We start from the raw sequence: 16,599 nt of genomic DNA, 5'->3' as shown, positions 1-16,599 counted from the left end.
TTAGTTGAAGATGAGAAACGATTTTAGAGAAACAAATAAAAGTTTCTATGAGTCAATCAGGATACTAAAATTAATGATTCTGACTTCATATTTTTTCAGCCTTAAAGAATGTACAGTCTGTAGAAGCAATGTGTGTATGTGTTTGTGTGTGTGTGTGTGTGTGTGTGTGTGTGTGTGTGTGTGTTTGACCTTGGCTTAGTTAAACTATGACCTAAGGCCAAGGAAACTTACACACAAATACTGAAAAGGATTTGAGTGATTTCACAAGCTTTAAGGCTCCACTGCTAGTTGGAACAATGGTAACATTTGTGAATTTAGTCAAGGCTTTAAATTGATTTGACAAAGTATCTATGCTATTGTTTGGATCATTAATATATATACTGATATTCTCCTTTGATTACACTCTTAAGCTACTTGGGCTGTTGTTTACAACCTATAAGTCAGAAAAGTAACATACTGACTTTGGCAGAGCAGAGGCCTGAGATAATAAAAATATTAAACTTTACTATGATAGTGTTATTCATTTAAATCTTACTTCCATGAAGCTGCACTGTGGAATGGGGAATGGAGCAGAAGACTCTTACTCCAGAACCTCATGTAAAAGAATGCTCCCACTAGAATCCATCTTGAGGAGAAATACTGAGTTTCAGAGTTGTAGTATGAGCAGGGCAGGGAAAAGTGTGACTATCCAATTCCACAAGTAGAAGAAAGTATTATCTTAGGTGCCAAGTTGGTTATAAGGTCCAAACACTACCATCAAGGAATTTGTTTAAGAGATGACAAAAAGTTCCATATTAGAAATAACAAATATCTACTTAGTCAAGTGCCAAAATGTGCTGTTGGGATGGTCTCGAAAGGACAGAGGGACAGCATGACAAAAAATGGAAACACTTTAAAGTTGAGTGAAATATAAGATGAGTCATGAAGACAGTTAGATTTGAAAATATGTATGTTCTCCAATATAATAAACATTGGTAGTTTGATTTTAAACCAACTATTAAGAAGTTAGTCACATTTCTGGAGATGTTCTTATATTATTGAAGGTATTTATGGCTGCAAGTAAATAACAAAAACTCAGACTAACTGGCTTAAACCACAAGGATATTTAATGTTTTTTAAAGAAAGAAAAATCTAGAGATAGTTTGTTCTAGCATTAATTCAACAGAATGATAAGGTCAGGACACTGAGTGGGCCTCCCTGGATTTTTTTTTCTCTTTCCTTGTGGTCACTAGATTGCTGAAATAGCTCTAAGTATCATATTCTTATATAGAGAATGTTCAAAGCAGAAAGAAACACAGGACAACAAAAGTCTGAGTTTTGCTAAAGCTAAAATATTCCCAGTACCAGGAGATGACTCATGATAGATTTAAGCTTGCTGGGAGATTCTAGGGGAGGAAAATCTTTTTCAGAAGTTTCAGGCAGACTTCTTTTCAGATATCAGGGGCCAGAATTACATCACATATATCCCATTAGTCCAAGCACTGGGAAAAAGGAACAAAATTGCCATAACTGGCATAGACCTATTGTAATTTATTTCCTGGGCTTAAGCATATTTTAGCAAGCAGAACCTATCTGAAAGGAAGAGAAGAAAATGGCTATTGGATAAGTAAAAGCACAGTTTTAGCCACAGTCTCCAAAAGTGAACATGATGTTAAACATGCAGGAGCTTTGCAATGAAATCTATTATATGATATTCTTTGGTTCTCTCTCCCTCCCCCATCTCTGTCTTTGTCTCTATGTTTCCAGCCTTATTTTACCTCCTTTTATTCCTCTTCTTTCTCCTCCTTCTTTCTTAATCTTACACACACACACACACACACACACACACAATCACAAACGTACCACTCTTAAACACATTAAAGGCGTGGATTTAAATGAGACATCAAAGTAATGGGACAGCAGAATTGTTTTTTGCTTGTCTCCCTTCCCAAATGCATTTGTAAGTCAGCTACTGCTCACATTTTATGATATTGCCCAATACAAATTTTCTGTTGCTCCAAACTTTTCAACCTGAGATCCCTTGAAATGAAAGGTACTGAGTGATTATAACAACTTCTAATGAGTCATGAATGAAATGCAGACTGTTATTTTTTATATCTATGGAGCCACACCCCAATCTTCATTTACTCCCATCAAATATTAGATCAGCAGTTAATATGACATTGTGACTTTTAATAGTTTTAGCACTAAGAAAGAAGTGTAATTTAGCTTTACTGTGATATCAAGCTACAAAAGGAGTCATGCTAAATCATATTTTAAGGCATATGGCCATAAGTCTGGTTATAAAATATTTCATCTTTCTGAAGAGCTTAGTATTCAGAAGTTTAGAGTATAAACACTCAGACAAGGTAAGTGCAGAAAACAGCCGGAATCAACACAGGAAAGTTTAGAAGAAACACTTTTCTTAAATTGGGAGGTAAAAGGCTAGGGTGCACATTATGTCCTAATGTTTCATTCATGAAGAGTTCTCAGCTCAAACCTCTTACACATATAGAGATATTCTACTTTCTATACCATAACCTCGTTTATTCAACATGTAAATGTCAATTCCTATAACATTTCTGGCCTTTTTAACTGCTGAATTTGTTTTCATGACATTGTAATGAGATACGTTCCTCTTCAAGATAAGGAAATTTTACCATTCACGTTGATTTCTGTATTAACTTGCAATGCAGAATTGTCTGTGAGTGCCAAAACAGTAAATTTAATTTACATTTAAATCTACTGAGCCAGAATTTTTCTTTGGTTGGTTGAATTGCAAATCCTTAGCAGCTGTCTCTTTCAGAGTAATAATTATATATATATATATAATATATATATATATTATATATATATTCATAGACTATTCAAGTTAGAAAGAACCTGAGATATCAGCTAGTTCAATATCTCATTTCTAAGATGCAGGAAAAATACTGAGGCCAAAAGAGGTTAAATGAGTTGCCCACTGTCACATAGCTAGTTAGTGACAGAGTCAGAAACTATAAACCAGCATGTCTGGTTTCACAGTCCATAACTTTTATGTCATACAGTGATGCCTCATTTACAGTTACTTTTACCTATGGTATTGAGTACATTGGCATCATATAATCCTGTAAAAATCTGATTTTCCATCCTTGATCAGACATAGGATAAATCCCTCCGCATGGGCCCTCAGCAAGCTCAGAGAAACAGAGAGATTACACAGAAAAACAGTTGTGAATATGAGCATTGGAGCAAAGCCAGATCTTGGTTTAAAGTCTGGCTCTGCAACCTAATTACTGCAAATAAGAGCAAGCTGCTTCTACTTTTTAGGCTTCACTTTCTTTGTCTTTGGAATGGGAATAAAATCTCTGTAACAGAATTGTCAAAGAAGTAAATAAATCTATATAGAACATTTGAAGTCTGGAAAACCCTAGATGTTAACTCGTTAATTTTTATCTCAATTTTTGATCCAAACACAATCAGAGAAACAGATACAGTAGATTACAATCAGCAGATCAACAAGTGTAGTCTAAAATTAATTTTGCTGCTATAAAAAGTGATAATAGTACTTCCTCCAAGATGGCTGAATAGGAACAGCTCTGGAGCACAATTCCCAGTGAGAGAGATGCAGAAGGGGAGTGATCTCTGTATTTCCAACCGAGGTACCAGGTTCATTTCAAAGAGCCTGGTTGGACAGTGGGGATAACTCAAAGAGGGCAAACTGAGGCAGGGCAGGGTGCTGCCCTACCTGGGAAGTGCAACTAACTAGATGATCAGGGACTTTACCCCCTTGGCACTCCAGTTCAGATACTGTGCTTCTCCCATGGCTGTTGTAACCCACAGTCCAGGAGAATGCCATCGGGCTGAAAAGCACCATGAGTTACCAACACAGATCTAAGCAACAGCTCTGGCCAGCCTGGTGCTGGGAGTTGTCGGCACAAAACTGGGCAGAAGTTTTGACTAACACTGAGAGTGCCTGTGGGACAGATCTACCTGCCCCCACAGAAGGAGGGAGAGCTGAAAGCAGGGAGACAAATGATACAGCTTGGCAGGCCCCACCCCCACAATGACCAGAAAACTGAAGCCCTCTTGCTTTAGAGTTTCAAAGCCAGCACATCAGTTCGACTTCAACCCATGACAATCAAGCTGGGTAGAGGGAAGGACATCCACCATTGTGAAGGTGGGTCTAATCTCATGGGTGTAAACAAAAGCCAGAGGAAGCCTATACAGCAGCCGGGCTGAGTCCAAGGAAGCCCAGCAGTGCCTCTGCTGGCAGACAAGGGACAGACCGCCTCCTCAAGTGGTTCCCTGACCCCAGTATAACAACAACAACAACAACAAGCCTCATACAGCAGAAGGGACTGACTGTTAAAAGGAAAATTAAAAAACAAAAAGAAATAGCATCAACATCAACAGAAAGGACATCCACTCAGAGACTCCATCTGAAATCACCAACTTCAAAGACAAAGGTAGATGAACCCATGAAGATGGGAAGAAACCAGCACAAAGAGTATGAAATGATCAAAGACCAGAACCCCTCACCTCCTCCAAAGGATCACAACTCCTCACCAGCAAGTGAACACAACAGGATGGAGAATGAGTTTGATGAATTGACAGAAACAGGCTTCACAAGGTGGGTAATAACAAATTTCTCTGAGTGAAAGGAACATGTTCTAACCCAATGCAAAGAAACTAAAAACCGTGAAAAAGGTTAGATGAAATGCTAACTAGAATACCCAGCTTAGAGAATAACATGAACGACTTGATGGAGCTGAAAAACACAGCATAAGAACTTTGTGAAGCATACACAAGTTTTAATACCTGAATTGATCAAGCAGAAGAAAGGATATCAGAGATTGAAGATCAACTAAATGAAATAAAATGAGAAGGCAAGATGATAGAAAAAAGTAAAAAGAAATTAACAAAGGCTCCAAGAAATATAGGATTATGTGAAAAGATCTAATCTATACTTAATTGGTGTACCTGAATGTGACAGGGAGAATGAATCCAAGCTAGAAAACACTCTTCAGGATATTATCCAGGAGAACTTCTCCAACATGGCAAGGCAGGCCAACATTCAAATCTAGGAAATACAGAGGACACTACAAAGATATTCCTCAAGAAGAGCAACCCCAAGGCACATAATCATCAGATTCACCAGGGTTTAAGTGAAGAAAAAAAAATGCTAAGGGCAGCTGTAGAGAAAGGTGGGGTTACCCACAAAGGAATGCCCATGAGACTCACAGTGGATCTCTTGGCAGAAACCCTACAAGCCAGAAGAGAGTGGGGGCCAATATTAAACATCCTTAAAGAAAAGAACTTTCAACCCAGAATTTCATATCCAGCCAAACTAAGCTTCACAGGTGAAGGAGAAATAAAATCCTTTATGGACAAGGAAATGCTGAGAGATTTTGTCACTAACACACCTGCCTTACAAGACCTCCTGAAGAAAGCACTAAACATGGAAAGGAACAACCAGTACCAGCCACTGCAAAAATGTACCAAATGGTAACAACCAAAAACAAAATGAAGACACTGCATCAACTAACAGGCCAAACAATCAGCCAGTAACAAAATGGAAGGATCAGATTCTCACATAACAACATTAACATTAAATGTAAATGGCCTAAATGTTAATCAAAAGACATAGATGGACAAACTGGATAAAAAGTCAGGACATTGGTGTGCTGTATTCAGGAGACCCATCTCATGTGCAAAGACACACATAGACTCAAAATAAAGGGATGGAAGATTTACCAAGCAAATGGAGAACAAAAAAAAGCAGGGGTTGCAATCCTAGTCTCTGATAAAATAGACTTTAAGCCAACAAAGATCAAAAGAGACATAGAAGGGCATTACATAATGGTAAAAGGATCAAAGCAACAAGAAGGGCTAACTATACTAAATATATATGCACCCAATACAGGAGCACCCAGATACATAAAGCAAGTTCTTAATGACCTACAAAGAGACTTAGATTCCCACACAATAATAGTGGCAGACTTTAACACTTCACTGTCAATATTAGACAGATCAATGAGACAGAAAATCAATAAGGATATCAAGGATTTGAATGCAGATCTGGACCAAGCAGACCTAATAGACATCTACATAATTCTCCACCCCAAATCGTCAGAATATACATTCTTCTTAGCACCACATCACACTTACTCTAAAATGGACCACATAGTTGGAAGTAAATCACTCGCCAGCAAATGCAAAAGAATGGAAATCATAACAAACAGTCTCTCAGACCACAGTGCAATCAAATTAGAACTCAGGATTAAGAAACTCACTCAAAACTGCACAACTACATGGAAACGGAACAACTTGCTCCTGAAAGATGACTGGACAAACAATAAAATGAAGGCAGAAATAAAGATGTTCTTCAAAACCAATGAGAATGAAGACACGACATACCAGAATCTCTGAGGCACATTTAAAGCAGTGTCTAGACGGAAATTTATAGCAATAAATGCCCATATGATAAGTGAGAAAAAAATCTAAAATCAATACCCTATCGACAAAATTGAAAGAGCTAGAGAAGTAAGATAAAAAAAAATCTCAAAAGCTAGCAGAAGACAAGAAACAACTAAGATCAGAGCAGAACTGAAGGAGATAGAGACACAAAAAACCCTAAAAAAAAATCAGTAAATCCAGGAGCTGGATTTTTGAAAAGATCAACAAACTAGACAGACTGCTAGCCAGACTAATAAAAAAGAAAAGAGAGAAGAATCAAATAGATGCAATAAAAAACTATAAAGGGGATATCACCACTGATTCCACAGCAATACAAACTACCATCAGAGATTACTACAAACAACTCTATGCACATAAACCAGTAAATATGGAAGAAATGGATAAATTCCTGGACACTTGCATCCTTCCAAGACAACCAGGAAGAAGTTGAAACCCTGAATAGACCAATAACAAGGTCTGAAGTTGAGGCAGCAATTAATAACCTACCAACCAAAAAATATCCAAGTCCAGATGGGTTCACAGCCGAGTTCTACCAGACATACAAAGAGGAGTTGGTACCACACCTTCTGCAACTATTCTAAACAATACAAAAAGAGGGAATCCTCCCTAACTCATTTTATGAGACCAAAATCATCCTGATGCCAAAACCTGGAAGAGACAAAACTAAGAAAGAAAACTTCAGGCCAATATCCATGATGAACATCAATGCAAAAATCTCCAATAAAATACTGTCAAACTGATTGCAACAGCACATCAAAAAGCTTATCCATCATGATCAAGTCAGCTTCATACTAGGGATGCAAGGCTGGTTCAACATACACAAATCTGTAACTGTAATCTATCACATAAGCAGAACCAAAGACAAAACCACATGATTATCTCAATAGATGCAGAGAAGGCCTTTGACAAAATTCAACAACCCTTTATGTTAAAAACTCTCAATAAACTAGGTATCAATGGAATGTATCTCAAAACAATAAAAGCTATTTATGACAAACCCACAGCCAATATCATACTGAATGAGCAAAAACTGGAAGCATTCCCTTTGAAAACTGGCACTAGACAAGGGTGCCCTGTCTCACTATTCCTATTCAAAATAGTATTGGAAGTTCTAGCCAGAGCAATCAGGCAAGAAAAAGAAATAAAGAATACTCAGTTAGAAAAAGATGAAGTCAAATTGTCTCTGTCTGTGGACGACATGCTTGTACATTTAGAAGACCCCATTGTCTCAGCACAAAAGCTCCTTAAGATAAGCAACTTCAGCGAAGTCTCAGGATACAAAACCGATGTGCAAAAATCGCAAGCATTCCTATACACTAACAACAGACAAACAGAGCCAAATCATTAGCAAACTTCCATTCACAATTGCTACAAAGAGAATAAAATACTTAGAAATACAACCAACAAAGGATGTGAAGGACCTCTTCAAGGAGAATTACAAACCACTGCTCAAGAAAATAAGAAAGGACACAAACAGATGGAAAAACATACCATGCTTATGGTTAGAAAGAATCAATATTGTGAAAATGGCCAAAGTGCCCAAAGTAATGTATGGATTCAACACGATCCTCATCAAGCTATCATTGACCTTCTTCACAGTCCTGGAAAAAAACACCTTAAACTTCATATGGAACGGAAAGAGAGCCCAGATAGCCGACAATCCTAAGCAAAAAGAACAAAGCTGGAAGCATCACACTACCTGTCTTCCAATGATACTACAAGGCTACAGTAATCAAAACAGCATGGTACCGGTACCAAAACAGAGATATAGACCAATGGAATGGAATAGAGGCCTCTGAAAGAACTCCACACATCTACATTCATCTGATCTTTGGCAAACCTGACAAAAACAAGCAATGGGGAAGGGATTCCCTGTTTAAGAAATGGTGTTGGGAAAACTGGCTAGCAGTGTGCAGAAAGCTGAAACTGGACCCCTTTCTTACACTTTACACTAAAATTAACTCCAGATGGATTAAAGATTTAAACGTAAGACCTAACACCATGAAAACCCTAGAAGAAAACCTAGGCAATACCATTCAGGACATAGGCATAGGCAAGGACTTCATGACTAAAACACCAAAAGCAATGGCAACAAAAGCCAAAATAGACAAATGGGATCTAATTAAGCTTAAATATTTTTGCACAGCAAAAGAAACAATCATTAGAGTGAACTGCCAACCAACAGAATGGGAAAAAAATTTTGCAATCTGCCCATCAGATAAAGGGCTAATATCCAGAGTCAGCAAAGAACTAAAACAGGCTTACAAGAAAAAAACAAACCCATTCAAAAGTGGGCAAAGGATATGAACAGACACTTTTCAAAAGAAGACATTTATTAGGCCAAAAAAAGTATGAAAAATGCTTATCATCACTAGTCATCAGAGAAATGCAAATCAAAACCACATTGAAATACCATTTCATGCCAGTTAGAATGGCGATCATTAAAAAATCTGGAGACAACAGATGCTGGAAAGGATGCTAAGAAATACGAAAGCTTTTACACTGTTGGTGGGAGTGTAAATTAGTTCAACCATTGTGGAAGACAGTGTGGTGATTCCTCAGGAACCTAGAAATAGAAATTCCATTTGACCCAGCAATCCCATTACTGGCTAGCAGTGTGCAGAAATCCCAAAGGATTATAAATCATTCTATTATAAAGACACATGCACACATATGTTCATTGGGGCACTGTTTACAATAGCAAAGACCAGGAACCAATCCAAATGCCCATCAATGATAGACTGGACAAAAAAAATGTGGTACATATACCCCATGGAATACTATGCAGACATAAAAAATGATGAGTTGTGTCCTTTGTAGGGACATGGATAAATCTGAAAACCATCATTCTCAGCAAACTGACACAAGAGCAGAACACCAAAAACCACATGTTCTCACTCATAGGCGGGTGTTGAACAATGAGAACACATGGACACAGGGAGGGGAGCATGGCACATTGCGGTATGTTGGGAGGTGGGGGCTAGGGGAGGGACAGTGGGAGGTGGGGAGTTTGGGGAGGGATAACACTGGGAGAAATGCCTAATGTAGGTGATGGGGGGATGGAGACAGCAAACCACCATGGCATGTGTGTACCTATGCAACAATCCTGCAAGATCTGCACATGTACCCCAGAACTTAAAGTATAATTTAAAAAAAGAGTGATAATAGAAAATGGTGGCAAATTGCTTTCTTGTTTCTATTTTTTGTTTATCTTTATTTTTATTTTCTTAAATGTCATATTGAGTTTTCTCTTTTATATTTTACTCTTTTTACAAATTGAAATAAATGAGTGTTAAATATTCATTACAAGAAATTAAACTGTAAAATAGGTACTGGGTATAGATAATCTGGATTTAAATATTTGGGGATTCACAGGGTTGTAAGTGAATCCTTATATATTTACAGCAACTGTTTACAATGTATGTGTCCAATGTAAAATTGTCCTCCAGGACTTTTAACTTATACCCAGAAGACCAGAATTATATGTATATTACCACTGGTCACATACAGAAATTATTTTTTTAGATTAAATACACTTAACTGAATGATGACTTTTACAGTTATATCAGTCCATAGGAGATTAAAATCAGTGTGTGCTGGAACCAGCTTAAGAGCCATAATTAGTGATGTGGAAGTTGAGCTAGGTGTTAAAAGATGCTTAGAACTTGAAGAGGCAGGGAGGAGGAGGGAGTTCATTTCAGGGGGGAGGAAACAGCATAAGTAACATCATGGAGAAAAGAATTTATAGCACATATTGGCTGCAGTGAGGAAAGGAGTGGGAAAGAAGTGGGATGAGGGTAAATTATTAATGGAGCTGCAAGGTTTCCAGTGTCTTTTCCTGGGGAGAGATGAACATAGTCTAGTGTAACTCGCATTACTAGACCAAGAAAAACAGCAAGGATAAAATGTTCTATCTAGTGGAAAGATAATATATTTGGCCAGGACACTTTCTGGCCTGTGATTCTGGAACTGTAGTATAGACAACAATGAACAGTCAGTATTGCAAAATTTAGCTGTACAAGGACAAAAGACTCATATTTCAGAACTGTGATTTTTAAAATTTACAGTTTTTTTTCTGTGAGGAAGGAGAAAATGTACATTCTCAAATTCTCACTGACAGGTAAGTTCTGGTACAGCCTAAAGGTCAACATGGTCTTCGAGGCTGTGACTCTCACTGACTACCTACAATATGGCACTTAATGATGCTTTGAAAAGTGGAAGAGGTGGAGATCTATTTGTGTTATTGAGAGTGTAGGGATGGAAGTGGGAGGATTCATGGTTGACATTGCTGTTGCCACCTCTATTCCTTTTAGATCGTGTAACAGAGCTATTTTCAACAGAGATGGTGGCGTTGATCCTGAACATTGGTGGAGCTGATATAATTTCTACAATTAGAGAGAAGCTATTGCAGGTTCATTACAGCCTTTTCTCCTCTCACTCCCACACAGGGAGAACTAATTCATCTCTTCGTCTATCAGTTTGCTGCTTTGGGGTAAAAAAGTCAAATCAAACCAATCATGTTTTTGTTTTGAATCAGTTAAGCACCAATGATCCAAAATTTCTCAGAATATGTCACGAGAGGAAACACTGATGTTTCCAGGAAATATTGTAACTTTCGTATTTCCATCTATCAGAGAATACTCATTTACATGCTTGATTAGTTTACCTGTTTGTACCAGTAGGTAATTGCTGAAAGTATGTAAGAATCTCATGACTAAACCAGACCCTCATCTCTCTATCAGGTCCCCTCTTCAGTGTTGGGACTGATGGTGCCTCAGATTCAGTATGTGTTCCCTACTCTCTGACATCTGTTTCAGAACAACCTTGTATAATTTCCTCACTCTCATGGATCTGACACGAGCATCTCATTCTTCTGCCACTGCCAATAACACTACCCCTCCTTAATACTTGCAGAACACATATCATGTGTTATTGTGCTATGTTCTTTATAAACATTAGGAAATTTAATCCTCATAAAAACTCTGTGCAATGAATACTGATATTATTTCCTCCCACTTTTTTCATTTCACAAATAAGAAAAATTATGCACAGAGAATGTTGGAACTTTGTCTTTAAGGCTAAGCAGTTAGTGAGTGTCTTCTAATGCATTTTTCTCCAGGAAGTCTGATTCCAGAGACCACAGACATAACAGTGACAATGTAAGAATTGGCAGCTAATGGGAGTTCTTGATATTTCATCATTTCAGAGCTTCTAGAAGAGAGTAATGAAATAACTTCTGTGGTTGAGTTACCTGAAGATCTACAGGAAAGAGGCTAGATTAATTTTGTAGGCCAATGGCTGTAAATGTCTGCAATGGCTACCTTATATGAATTAAAGACAATCGTCTGTCAGAGACTTGTAGACTGTAGTCAAGAAGGGGTGGAGAATAAACAATCTGATTAAAAAAATGGAGAGAGCTGTTCTTAATTTAGCCCTGAGGGTAGTGGTTGTTACCGCATCTATCCACAAATAAAGGTTATTCCAAACAAGTTCATACCACATTCTTTTCCCTTAAGGCTAATGTAATATTGACTAATTGCTTTATATTCATTATTTGGTGAGTCAATAACATTCATTGATCTGTGGCTGGGTAAAACACGTGATGTTAAGTAATGTGGGAGTACATAAAGACATCAGGAATACAGACTTGTTCTCCTGGGGCTATGAATAAAGAGTATAAATTGGAAACAATAGGTAGATAGAAGACATCAGATCACATGCATAGACACAGCACATGATAAAACGAAATAGGGTATGGGGCAGAGATTCTTAAGGGTGTGTATCAGAATCTCATTGTCTCTGCCCACCAATACCTACTTTGCAGTGAGCTGTTTTAACTTTTCTTTTTTAACCTTCTATTTTAGGTTCAGGGTTATGTGTACAGGTTTGTCATATAGGTAAATTGCATTTTACAAGAGTTTGGAGTACATATTATTTCATCACTCAGGTAATAAGCATAAAACCCAATAGGTAGTTTTTTTTTTTAATTTTCATCCTCCTCCCACCTTCCACCCTCAAGTAAGTCCAGTGTCTTTTGTTCAGTTCTTTGTGTCCATATGTACTTGATGTTTAGCTACCACTTATAAGTGAAAACATGAGGTATGTGGTTTCCTGTACCTGTGTTAGTTTACTTATAATAATGGCTCCATCCATGTTGCTGCAAAAGACATGATCTCATTTTTTATGGCTGTATAATATTTCATGGTGTATATGTACCACATTTTCTTTGTCCAGTCTGTCATTGATGGGAATTTAGGTTGAATCCATGTGTTCACTATTGTGAATAATGCTGCAATGAACATATATGTGTATGTATCTTTATGATAGAATGACTTATATTTCTTTTGGGTATATACCCAGTAATGGGATTACTGAGTTAAATGTTAATTCTGTTTTACGTTCTTTCAAAAAGTACCAAAATATTTTCCATGATGGCTGAAAAAAGTTATATTACATCCAGCAGTGTATATGTATTTCTTTTTCTCCAGAAAATCACTAGCCTCTGTTATTTTTTGACTTTTTAACAGTAGCCATTCTGACTGCTATGAGATGGTATCTCATTGTGGTTTTGATTTGAAATTCTCTAATGCTTACTGATGCAAAGTATTTTTTCATATGCCTCTTGGCTGCATATATGACTTATTTTGTAAAGTGTCCATCATGTCATTTGCTCACTTTTTAATGGAGTTGTTTGCTTTTTGCTTATAAATTTGCTTAAATCTCTTAGAGATGCTGGATAATAGACCTTTGTCAGATGCATATTTTGCAAACATTTTCTCCCATTTAGTAGATTGTCTGTTTACTCTGTTGATAGTTTCGTTGGTTTTGCAAAAGCTCTTTATTTTAATTAGGTCCCATTTGTCAATTTTTGTTTTTGCAGCAAATGCTTTTGGTATCTTTATCATGAAATATTTTTCTGGTCATATGTCCAGAATGGTATTTTCTGTTTTTTTAATTGTATTTTTATAGTTTCAAGTTTTACATTTAAGTCTTTAACCTGTCTTGAGTTGAAATTTGTATATGGTGTAATGAAAGGGTCCAGTTTCAATATTCTGCATATGGCTGGCCAGTTATCCCAGAACCATTTATTGAATAGGAAGTTCTTTCCCCATTGTTTTTTTTTTTTTGTCAGTTTTGTTGAAGATCAGATAGTTGTAGGCGTACAGCATTATTTCTAGCTCTCTATTCAGTTTCATTGGTCTATGTGTCTGTTTTTGTACCTGTACTATGTTGTTTCTGTTATTGTAACACTGCACTTCAAAGCTTTCTTCTTTGTCTAGGAATGCCTTGGCAATTTGAGCTCTTTTGTGGTTGCATATAAATTTTAAAATAATTTTTCACTAATTTTGTGAAGAACATCATTGGTAGTTTGATAAGAATAACATTGGATCTGTAAATTGCCTTGGGCTGTATGGCCATTTAACAGTATCGATTCCTTCTACTTATAAGCATGGAATATTTTTCATTTGTTTTTGTTATCTCTGATTCTTTGAAAAATGTTTTGTAAATCTCACTGTAGAGGTATTTCACATTTCTCATTCTTATATTCTGAGGTATTTTATTCTTTTTAAAATTTAATTTCTTATTTTTTTAACTTTTTATTTTAGATTCAGGGGTACAAGTGCAGGTTGGTTATGTGGCTAAACTCATTTTACAGAGTTGTACAGATTATTTTGTCACCCAGTTACTAAGACTAGTAGACAATACTTACTTTTTTTTCCTTATTCTCCCCCGTCTCCAACTTTTTACCCTCAATTAATCTCCATTGTTCATTGTTCCCCTCTTTGTGTCCATGTCTTATCATTTAGCCTCCACTTATGACTGAGAACATGGGGTATTTGTTTGTTCCTGCATTAGTTTGCTAAGGATAATGGCCTCTAGCTTCATCCATGTTCCTGCAAAAGACATGATCTCATTCTTTCCTATGGCTGCATAGTATTCCATGGCGCATACGTACCACATTTTTTTCATCCAGCGTGTCATTATTGGGCATTGAAGTTGATTCCATGTCTTTGCCATTATAAATATTGCTGCAGTGAACATTCATATGCATGCATTGTGGTAGAATAATTTATAGTCCTTTGGGTATATACCCAGTAATGGGATTGCTGGGTTGAATGGTAGTTCTGTTTTTAGCTCTTTGAAGAATTGCCACACTGCTTTCCACAATGGTTAAACTAATTTATATTCCTACCAACAGTGTACAAACACTGTTTTTTCTCCACAACCTTGCCAGAATCTGTTATTTTTTGACTCTTTAGTAATAGCCATTCTGACAGGTATGAGATGGTATGTCATTTTGGTTTTGATTTGAAATTTTCTAATAGTCAGTAATACTGAGTTTTTTTCATATGCTTGTTGGCTTCATGGATGTCTTCTTTTCAAATGTGTCTGTTATGTATTTGGCCCATTTTTAATGGGGTTGTTTGTAATAGGATTCCTCCAGCTTTGTTATTTTTGCTTAGGATTGCCTGGACTACTCAGGCTCTTTTTCAGTTCCATATGAATTTTAAAATAGTTTTTTCCCCCTAATTCCATGAGAATGTCATTGGTAATTTGATAGGAATAGCATTGAGTCTTTATATTGCTTTGGGCAGTATGGCCATTTTAACAATATTGATTTATTTCTATCTATGAGCATGGAATGTCTTTATATTTGTTAGTGCGAACTCTGATTTCATTCAGCGGTGTTTTGTAATTCTCATTGTAGAAATTTTTAACCTCCCTAATGAGCTCTATCTCTAGGTTTTTTATTATTTATGTGGCAATTGTGAGTGGCATTTTGTTTTTGATTTGGCTATGAACTTGTCTGTTGTTGGTGTCTAGGAATGCTAGTGATATTTCTATGTTGATTTTTATCCTGAAAATTTGCTGAAGTTGTTTATCAGCTAAAGGAGTTTTGGGTCAAGACTATAAGGTTTTTAAAATATACAATCATGTCATCTGCAAACAGGGATAGTTTGACTTCCTCTCTTTCTATTTGGATGCCTTTTATTTCTTTCTATTGCCTGTTTGCTCTGGCCAGGACTTCTAATGCTATGTTGAATAGTAGCAGTGAGAGAGGTCATCCATGTCTTATGCTGTTTTGCAAGGGGAATGCTTCCAGCTTTTTCCCATTCAATATGATATTGGCTGTGGGTTTGTTATTGATGGCTCTTATTATATTGAGGTATGTTCCTTCAATATATTTTATTCTTTTTATGGCTATTGTGAATGGGATTACATTCATTCTTGCTTTGGCTATCAGCTGGGATGCTGTTGGTATATCAGAATGCTACAATTTTCTGTATGTTAATCCTAGCAAATCTATAAAACATTATTTGAGTAAAGTGTTCTGAGATTATGAAATAGTTGAAAATGTTGGGGCTAGATATTGTAGCTTAGGGAAAATTCAGGCTTTCTATACTGACCTCTACTCTTGCTTAAGATGTTAGGTTTTAATTATTTTCTGCTTCCTTCTGGCTGCTCTTCTAAATCATCATGGAAATATACTTAAGGAGGAAAATATATTTAAAGGAAAGACCCAAAAAAAGTCCAGAGGAGAGACAAAAATGTGCTTAGTGTTTGTTTCATTTGTATAATACAGTTCAGTTCTTCCGATGAAAGCTGCAGCCTCTGCAATACCACAAAATACAATTTCCAGAATTTAGAGTTTCTTTATTTTGAGAACCCATGGAAATGCATTGCACATTTGTTTTGCCCACTAGACAGTGTTTTGGCCCATTGGCCAGTTACTATTCATTCACCCTTTTAAATAACAATTTTGTTTTCATTTCAAAAATTACCTGGTTCTCATTGTATACAGTATGGATTAAAGAGTCAAATGTGCTCACCATAAGAATTCTGAGGAAAGCAATGTTTAAGAGGAAAAATGAGATTCAGGCCCTGACTTTGAATACCAGAAGAAAAGTAACCTTGTTTTGTACTTCAAATCTGGTGATGCAAGGAATAATTCTAAGCAGGAATAAAAAGAATGGAAGGAAATATACCAATGTTAGTAGTGCCTATCTCTGGGTGATGAGATTATAGATGTTTAGTATTTCCTTTTTATAAAAATGATATGTTTATTATACGATATTTTAAATAGCACAAAACACTCCAGTATGTTTGTTTGAAAATACTTCTGTGCATGTGCTCTCTAGTTTGGGAAGTCAGACA

Source organism: Callithrix jacchus, chromosome X (assembly GCF_049354715.1).
Source record: "Callithrix jacchus isolate 240 chromosome X, calJac240_pri, whole genome shotgun sequence".
NCBI classification, from domain to species: Eukaryota; Metazoa; Chordata; class Mammalia; order Primates; family Cebidae; genus Callithrix; species Callithrix jacchus.
This window is presented reverse-complemented; position numbering follows the sequence as displayed.